An 8,959-nucleotide genomic window follows, 5' to 3' on the forward strand; every position below is an offset into this window, starting at 1 on the left:
GGTCCGGAAAAAACCGGTACCTCGCCTACGTATTTTACGCCACTTTCTTGCGTGTACGCACGCGTGTATCACTGTCTCGCTTCATCGCGCTCTCTCGAGTTCTCCTCAAGGACTCTCTGGAAGGCCCATGTAGCCAGTAAGAGCTTCACGATCGTAACACGGTAGCCAACACGGTGGTAGGTTTAAATCATATTAAAGCGCATCCAAGCACCGGGAACCGTAAGCCTGGATTACTGCTACAAATCGTCCCGTACAGGGAATTCCGCGTACCCAACTAATTCGATCGCCTTTCAAAGGTCCACGCTAATCACCGTCTGCATCCTTCGCTAATTCTACATTTTGCTTCTGATTTTTTACACCTACGTGGACGATGTTCGTCTAATGTTCCATTAAGCCTTCAACAGTGTGGTTACCACATACATATACATACTACCTTCTTTAGTTACAACGTATTATCTATCATTTTAAAATATTCGAGAAAACTGAAGTTTTATTATTTTCTCCATCCAATTTAAAGTACTTGGTTAGTACTCCGTAAACTTTGCTTTAGACTTGCAAAATATAACGAGGAAAATAAATTAATCTTATACAGATATTACATCTTTACGGTTGTATTTGTCATTTTAGTTCGTAATATTTCTCTAAATCGTAGACTTGGGATAAATTATTCTTAATTATAGATGTGTACGTATTTCAATCACTTTAGCACGAGATGATGCTGCAACGACTAAAGTTAACCAACCGCAATTCATTCTTCGACGTATTCCGATGTAATTATTAATATTCATTTCTTCTAAAATTGCAACAAATTTTCGAGATAAAAAGATAATAAACTTCTAACTTATTCATTCTGAATTCTTCGTTATTGTAGTACAATATCTAAGGGTTGACGTACGCGTCTGTCCTATCAGCATATCGAAATACGCATTTTTAGAGTTTATTTTTTTGAACGACATTGTTCTTGCCATTCTTTACTTTCCGAACTACGATCATTAACACCGTTAGCGAGAAGCTATTAGAAGAAATATGCGTATAATCAATACTGCGATCTTTCTACCGCTATCAACAGAGCAGAACAATACGAGAGACGAACGGTGCGTGATAAAGTGTTCTCGTGGAAAGTTACGAAACAACGTGGGCAGCGACAGTAGAAAATGGCGTGGGTCGTGACGGCCTGAGACCAGGTGGAACGTGTTTATACAAGATACGACCTGATAAGACATTTCCGAAGCTCGGCAGGAAGGTACTTGCCGCAGACACGAAATGACCAATGTCCAAAACCGATCAACAGCATCAACAGCCGTAACTTAATTCTCTAACATCTTGAATAAAGAGTAGAATTCCTCTCGAAATTTCAGACATTGCATATTAAACACGAGTCGGAGCCATGGTTTTGTTTCGTAACTAGAACGTTAATCGTCACACCAGCCTCTTAAAAGTCAAACTGATCAATGTCACCTTTTATAAATTTCCCAATTTCGTTACCCAAATACACGATTAATGTTCGATACTCGAGATAAAGCATTTCCACAAGCTCGTATATCGTAAGCAAATAACATAAATAACAGTAAATTCTAAGGACAATAAATAAAGAAAGAGACATTTGTAAAATATCATCACTTTTCCTTACGTTTAAATTTATGAAGTTAGTCAATGTGATTTCTGAACTGTTCGTATAACGTAAACAGGGACCACTGATGATGAATTCAGAAAGTTTGAAATATAGATAATAAATAATGATTTCGTGATATGTTTCCCTTTATTCAAATGCGTGCCATGACAATTTTATTGCTTTTTAAATAAATAATTCTGGACGAAATTAATTTAGCATAAATTATGGCAAAGATACTAAGGATGATCCCCTTGAAATTATCAGCTGGATTGTAAGACCCGCGTGTAGTACATCGGTCACGATTTTATTGAGTCCATAAGTGTGAATAGATCTATTGAAAACTTAGGCATTCGTAGGTGACACGAAATTGGGTTAGTATTCGTAGCGAGCCATTGTGATTGCATAGTTCTATTTGAAATTCAATCCGTGAATCGTGACGGAAAAAATAATATTTAGGAAATAGTAGTAATAATTCTTTACATGTCTCGAATTGTAATGCAAATTATACCGCATCTAATTTACACATGATCTTTGGAATTGTGATTTTTTAACCATAAGTAACTTCAAAAGCCTAGAGTAGTAAAAAAGAATGCGAAAGTATGCCTGTTCGTGGCGCGATGCGGCTTGTTACGATCGAACGATTTGGAACAGATACCGATAAATCTAGATATACAAAAACGTGTTTTATTAAAAATGGTAGTCATAATTTTGTGACCCGTAGTTCAGAAAGAAATTCGGGCTAGCTTTTATTTGATAACAGCAGCAGGACCATTCGTAACCGTGCCATCAATTCTTCCCCTTACACCGCACCGTACAGATACTTCCAGCCCACTTTGCCTCCGCGTTCTCTATCTCTCCTCTACTCTCTTTTTCTCTCGCTTGTCAGAGCACCAGTAGCACTATTGTATCGCCTCTCTTTCTCCCTGCTTTTTATGTCTCTTTTGTGTTCTCTGATGCACGTTCAGCTCCCGTTGTACCGATTGAGTGTTGACCCCGCTGCGTCACGCTCGCATGCTGCAGTTTGTTCGAAACGATATGCAATCAGCGGCAGAAACGAGAACGAATTTCGAGCGCGTCTAAACTCGTGGCTATGATCACATTACAACATATCAATGGTAATTCGCGAAATCGTAACTTTTAACCTGTTAATCGAGAGAGACGAGTTAATTGGCCATTCGAAATTCCCAAACGATTGGATATAATAATTTATGCGCATTTATGAATTATTAATTCCTAGATTTTTATTTCCTGATTTTACATCTTTTAACGACCTGTTTCGTTTCTACTGGAAATAAGTTGTATCGTGTTTATATCTGGAAGAATTAAGATCGATATCCGAAATTGGTTTTTCTGTGTTAACTTTTAATTTCACAATTATGCTGGTCATAGAATGACTCGTCAACAGATTAATATCCCTTACGAAGGATAAAAGAAAAAAGAGGGAGTAAGGGAAAGAAATAAAGGAGAACGAGACAAGTAGAAGATTCGTATCGTAAGGCAAGAAAGAAATCATACGTCTATACGGGTCGAGGCTCGAGATAGATGATTGTCCATGAAACAATGCCGGCGATAGATAACCGTTTCTACGTACAGGATTGTATTTTTAGTCACGCGACTGCACACTTCTCTAACATGAGTCGTATACATAATATGTGCGTGCAAGGATGACCACGCGTGATGGCTTCTAAATTACACGAACCACTTTTCTCTGATCCACGGAGAACAGCCAGAATGCTGCGTCTCCTATCCAACGAGAACAACACCGTGATATTTCACGAATTTTATTAGAAACTTCATTCATCATAGTACAGCCGTGTGTTATTTACGTAGGCAATCAGTGGCAAGTATCAGTTTCGGAGCGTAAATTGACTACAAAATTGGGAACGTAATTTATGCTGCGAACGTATCACGAGAGATTTTTGATCCGCACGCGATATAGAAGCGCCTATACGGAATCGAGAACAACGTAAAAAGACGAAGAACGAAGGAGACCTTGATCGAGATCGACGTCGTATTTGCCATTATTGCACGAATTTTTTTCTGTTCGCGAAATGAATGCGCTCGAGAAATCAGGCAAAAGCAGATGTACACTGCTTGCTATAAATATCAGAATATTTAGCCTACACGTTACATTTGCTGGACAGCTCGAACAAGTTCTACTTTATTTAATATTTTACGTTGCGGAGCACACATGATGCGAATTACTATTACTAATTCTACTATTACTAATAATAATACTATTACTAATTCGCGTCGTACTAAGTATCAGCGCTGTCCTTCGTAACTTAAAGTAGCCTAATATTTGTTCGTTTATCGGGACACGTTGAAATATTTGCCCGTGCTTTTTATGTTTCATTCAAAGTTATACCGTAAAAGTTGTTACAAAGTAATGACTAAATATTTCAAGCTGAATGGAGAAAAAAGAAACAAAGATGGCAGAAGGAACGATGGAACTTTAGTCTTTTCAAATGTTTTGAAATGGTAAATAGGAGACTTTAACTATAGAGAACAGAGTAGACGTCCCAAAATACTTATAGCCGATAGTGTACATACCTTCGATTGAAAATAAACTATAAACTACAATACGGTGAAGGTATACGCGATAAACAACGAGAAGAAAAACGTAGCCGCAATCATATTTTCAATTCAGACTTCAATAGAGGAAAATGCGATCATTGGAACAAGTTATTCGCATATCTTCGTTCTTTTTTTTCTTCTCATGTACAGATGGAATTATAATAACCGACATTACCTCCGAGAACCGAGTACGTACTTATTTACTCTACAACACGGTAAGACGTCGACACTAATATTAGGTGAAGTAAAAAGTTCTGAGCGCTTTTTCGCTTTATTTCGACGATGAAATTAACATAGTCAAGATTATTCGATTTAGATTAAATATGCGCCGTTTTGTTCGATTACTTTTGTCCATTTTGAAGGCAATTTCATAATTCCGCGGTTGAAGAAGTCCTCGTCCCTATTGGTAAAAAACTTGACCAGCTCATTTTCACAAGCCTCTCTTGAGGCCAGTTTTGTACCATCAAGAAAATTTTGCAAAAACTTAAAAAGGTGATAATCGCTTGGTGCCAGGTCTGGACTGTACGGCGGATGCGATAGAACCTCCCAGCCAAGCTCTCGGAGCTTCTGACGCGTCGTTAAAGATGTGTGCGGCCTGGCGTTGTCTTGATGGAACACAACACCTTTCCTATTGGCCAATTCTGGCCGCTTCTGGTCGATCGCCTGCTTCAGTCTGGTCAGTTGTTGACAATAGAGGTCCGAATTAAGTGTTTGCCCCGATGGGAGCAGCTCATAATGGATGATTCCCTTCCAATCCCACCAAACACACAATAAAACCTTCTTGGCCGTTAATCCACGCTTGGCGATCGTTTGGGCCGGCCCACCGCGATTGGACCACGATCTTTTTCGGCTGTTGTTCTCGTATGTGACCCATTTTTCATCGCCAGTCACCATCCGCTTCAAAAATGGGTCGATTTCGTTACGTCTCAACAAAGAATCGCAGGCATCAATTCGGTCCAAAAGGTTCTTTTGCGTCAATTCATGTGGCACCCATACGTCGAGCTTCTTCTTGAGACCAGCCTTATGCAAATGGTTCCAAACGGTTTTCTGGCTAATCTTCAGTTCCTGGGCAATGGAATAAGTGCTCACATGCCGGTCCGACTCGACGATTTCCATGATTTTATCCACATTTTCGACGATTGGCCTACCAGAGCGTGCCTCATCTTCGACGTCCATATTACCAGAACGGAATCGTTGGAACCACCGCTTTGCTGTTGCATTCGATACTGTACTGGGTCCATAAACAGCACAAATTTTTTTGGCCGCCTGCTCCGCCTTTTCACCTTGGTCGTAGTGGTACTGAAGAATGTATCGAATTTTCTCTTTTTTTATCTCCATTTTCGAACGCTGTAACACACAACTGGCTTCACCGAACACAAAACTGACAAAGAACCTTTTTGATGCGTAATATCACCTTGAAATCGGTGTATACTATGACTCGATGCGATGTGCACATCGTGAGATATGGCTCACTAAAGACATCTAGCGAAAAACGCTCAGAACTTTTTACTTAACCTAATATTTCATTTATGTTCCCTTTTTTCAAGCACGGAATCCTCATGAAGGTTAACGCTTGTAAAAAGGGGCAAGAAGTAGCCTCCTTGGTTGCGCAAAAATTCACAAAAACGGGACAGAATAAAGGAAGTTTCTCGTTCGTGGAACTGTAATAACCCAAAAGACATAATCACTTACTTATTTGAATTCCGAATATCCGGAATTATATTCGATCATTCTCAGAAAGATATTTTATAAATGCTGTATTGTATCCATATATGTGCATAGTGTTTCGTGAAAGTCTACCAACATTTCTAGGAACATTTCTAGAAACGTATGTATCACGTGTGTAACTGTAACGGTATAAAAATATAATCACTCGTGTCCCAACGTGTCGTTAACGAAATTTCGAAAACTTTCGTACAACGCACGCAACGTATTCGTAAAAATGTCCTCTCATAAATATTCCAACATTTTCACGAGCTACTGCTGTCGCAGTATAGCTACCTACATTATGCTATAATACAGCGATTCTGCTGATCCCAGTAATGAATGGTTCCGCTCGGGAAGCCTCGAGCCGGAAGGTTATCGTTTATTGAAAGTTTCGTTGGCAATAGCGGAAGATGGGTCGCTTCTGTGTTACGTGCCGGCACCAACGACGTTTCATACAGTTTGATAGAATTACGAATACGTTCTCCTTAAAGCGCATTCGCGTAGAATCTAGCCGACAGAAACCACAGTGAGTTGGCGACGCGTTCGATAAATGGCCCCTCGCCAACATTCCGACTGTTCCTTTTTCCGTCGGTGCTCTTTCACGACGCTATCTACGAGTCTATCCAGCACCTTAAGTATATACAACTTCATCGAGGCAGGTTCGCACGAGGCGAGTTCGCACGAGCCGACATTGATATTAAAAGGGCGGTTTCGCGGTAAGTGGCTACGGCGAAGCGTAACGGCTCGTCGATTAAGTTCTTCCTCGTATCTGCCCGCTTTACACGACGCTTTATGCTGATAGAGTTGCGTGAAAAAGGCGATTAAGGGGACCCGAATCACCGTGCGAATTTACGAGATCGTCACACGAGAACAGGGTAATATAGCGATAACAATTTTCTGTAATTTCTACCGATTAGTAATTAGCAAGTAGAGAGATTCGTTACTTTATCTGGCTCTTTGTCGCAAGATAATCGACACGGGATCTAGGCGTTATTTTCTCCCCTGTTTTAGATTTCACTGAACATCGTGAGCGAAGATCGCGGCAGAAAAACACCGCAAGTACATTTTCGTTCGTCTTTTTTATTTCAATGGCACTTTACCATTGTATACGAAGGAATTTTAACACAACTTCGCTGAAAATGAAAATAACCTATTAGCTTCAAGGATGTATCTCTTCTAAGAATGGCTGATAAGCGGATGAAGTTTCATGAAAGTCGGAGGTATAATCGCGAAGGCGAGCGATATTTTGAAAATTTTTAAGAGGATGACAAACTCACATCTGCCTGTAAAAATAGAAAGACAATTTTGGTAATATGAAATGTACGATAACGCATGAACTTTTTCAATTGTCCCAAATTTATGGAACGTGTGAACAATTTTCTGACTGATCGTAGCTACTCTCGTAAGAATTCATATATTCGATCGCATCAAAGTATTCCTCGGAACATTAATTCACCAGAAGGTGTATTCACTGTAACCTATAGTCTTAGCCGGTGTAAAGACAATCTCCTTGCGCCCGGTTGATATATACTGAAATCGCTCCATTAAATATTTATACACGGGCGAGGAACAGGGCGAGAAGAGATGCAAATTACAGCATACGAATGCATTGCCTCCGTACACTTGGCCCCATCGAAACGAGAAAGAACACAAGTGGCGTTGCTCGGCAAACCGTGTCGAAATCAATTCATCCGTCCCATTTAGATCGCGATTCTTATTAAAACCACTTAATTTCGTGCCGATCTTCGAAGCGTTTACAAGTCTAAGTGACGCATATACTACATAATAGGCTGGCCGAATAATTTCCATATGAGAGACGCGTCTCGAAACGGACGACTACGGTCCCAGAAATCTTTCTCCAATGTCAAATCTATCGACAAAAGGAGGAGAAGGAACGTTCTCTCGAGAATGATCCAAGACCCAAGAGATCGAGAGTTTTGTGGATCCGCATCCGAGGGTCGAATTCGATCCTCGCATCTCGCGTGTCCAGACACGCTTCGCTGTCTCTCCTCTCTCGCATCTCTAGATCTCTTCCTCCCTCTCGCACCGATCATCCTCTCTCTCTTTTTTTCGCCTGTTGCCTCTTCTTCTTGCCCGCGCACACTGACTCACTTACTCGGTGAAAACAAAAGGAGCAACTAGTGTGGGCAGAAAACGAGAGAGAAAAAGAGAAAGAAAGGGTTTGGAGGAAGGCGAGCGATAGCAGAAACGAAAGGATGGAAGGACCGGAGGAAAAAAGAAAGAAAGGTCCCTTCTCCTTCCCCTATGTTTCTGTCCTCCTCTCTTCCGCGGTTCCAAAGGAATCGTTCGTCAGCGGTGCGTTCAAGGAAGGGACGAAGATGCCGAATATCCGTAGATAGCGGGATAGAGGGTGGAACGGAGAAGGAGAGAACGAGGGAAAAAGAAGAAGGAAAGAGAAGCGCAACAAAAGTAGCCGTGATGCCGTGCAAAGCGAGCAAACCAAACGGACAGCCGCGGAGGAAAAAGATGAAAAGAGCGGCCCTTCGCGGCAACGCGGAACGAAGAGGGGAGGAAGAAGAAGAAGAAGAAGAAGACGACGACGAAGAAGAAGAAGAAGAAGAAGAGACCGGCTAAACGAACGAGGGGACCTCAGGGATGTAAGGTGGAAACTTTCGTGCCTCGTACGATTAGATGGATCGCTTGATCGAAACTACGAGAACATCCTGTAATTGTTACCAAATTTCGAATATCAACAGATCTAATAAATATTGGAGTTATAAGATTTGTGTGTAGATAGGATATCTATGAGATTAAGGGATAATTTATGTGTGAAAAAATTGTTCATGCTGACAGAGAAAAAAAATAGGAAGATCGTCGAATTAACTTTATCTGTAAAATTCTATGTATATTTGTTTTTGCACCTGATGCGAACGAGCGTCAAGCTGGCCAGAAAAAGGCAAGGGTTACGCAACGCGGTGAACCATTTGTATTCTTAGATAGAAAAATAGATAAACCGCGTGCCTCGTTTTGTATCTACAACCAGTCGCACAACCGCAATACCTCGAGCGCCTTCCTAGTAACACGTTCAATCAGCTGGCCGAT

The sequence above is a fragment of the Bombus bifarius genome, unplaced genomic scaffold (genome assembly GCF_011952205.1).
Source record: "Bombus bifarius isolate JDL3187 unplaced genomic scaffold, Bbif_JDL3187 scf7180000008008, whole genome shotgun sequence".
Taxonomy (NCBI): domain Eukaryota; kingdom Metazoa; phylum Arthropoda; class Insecta; order Hymenoptera; family Apidae; genus Bombus; species Bombus bifarius.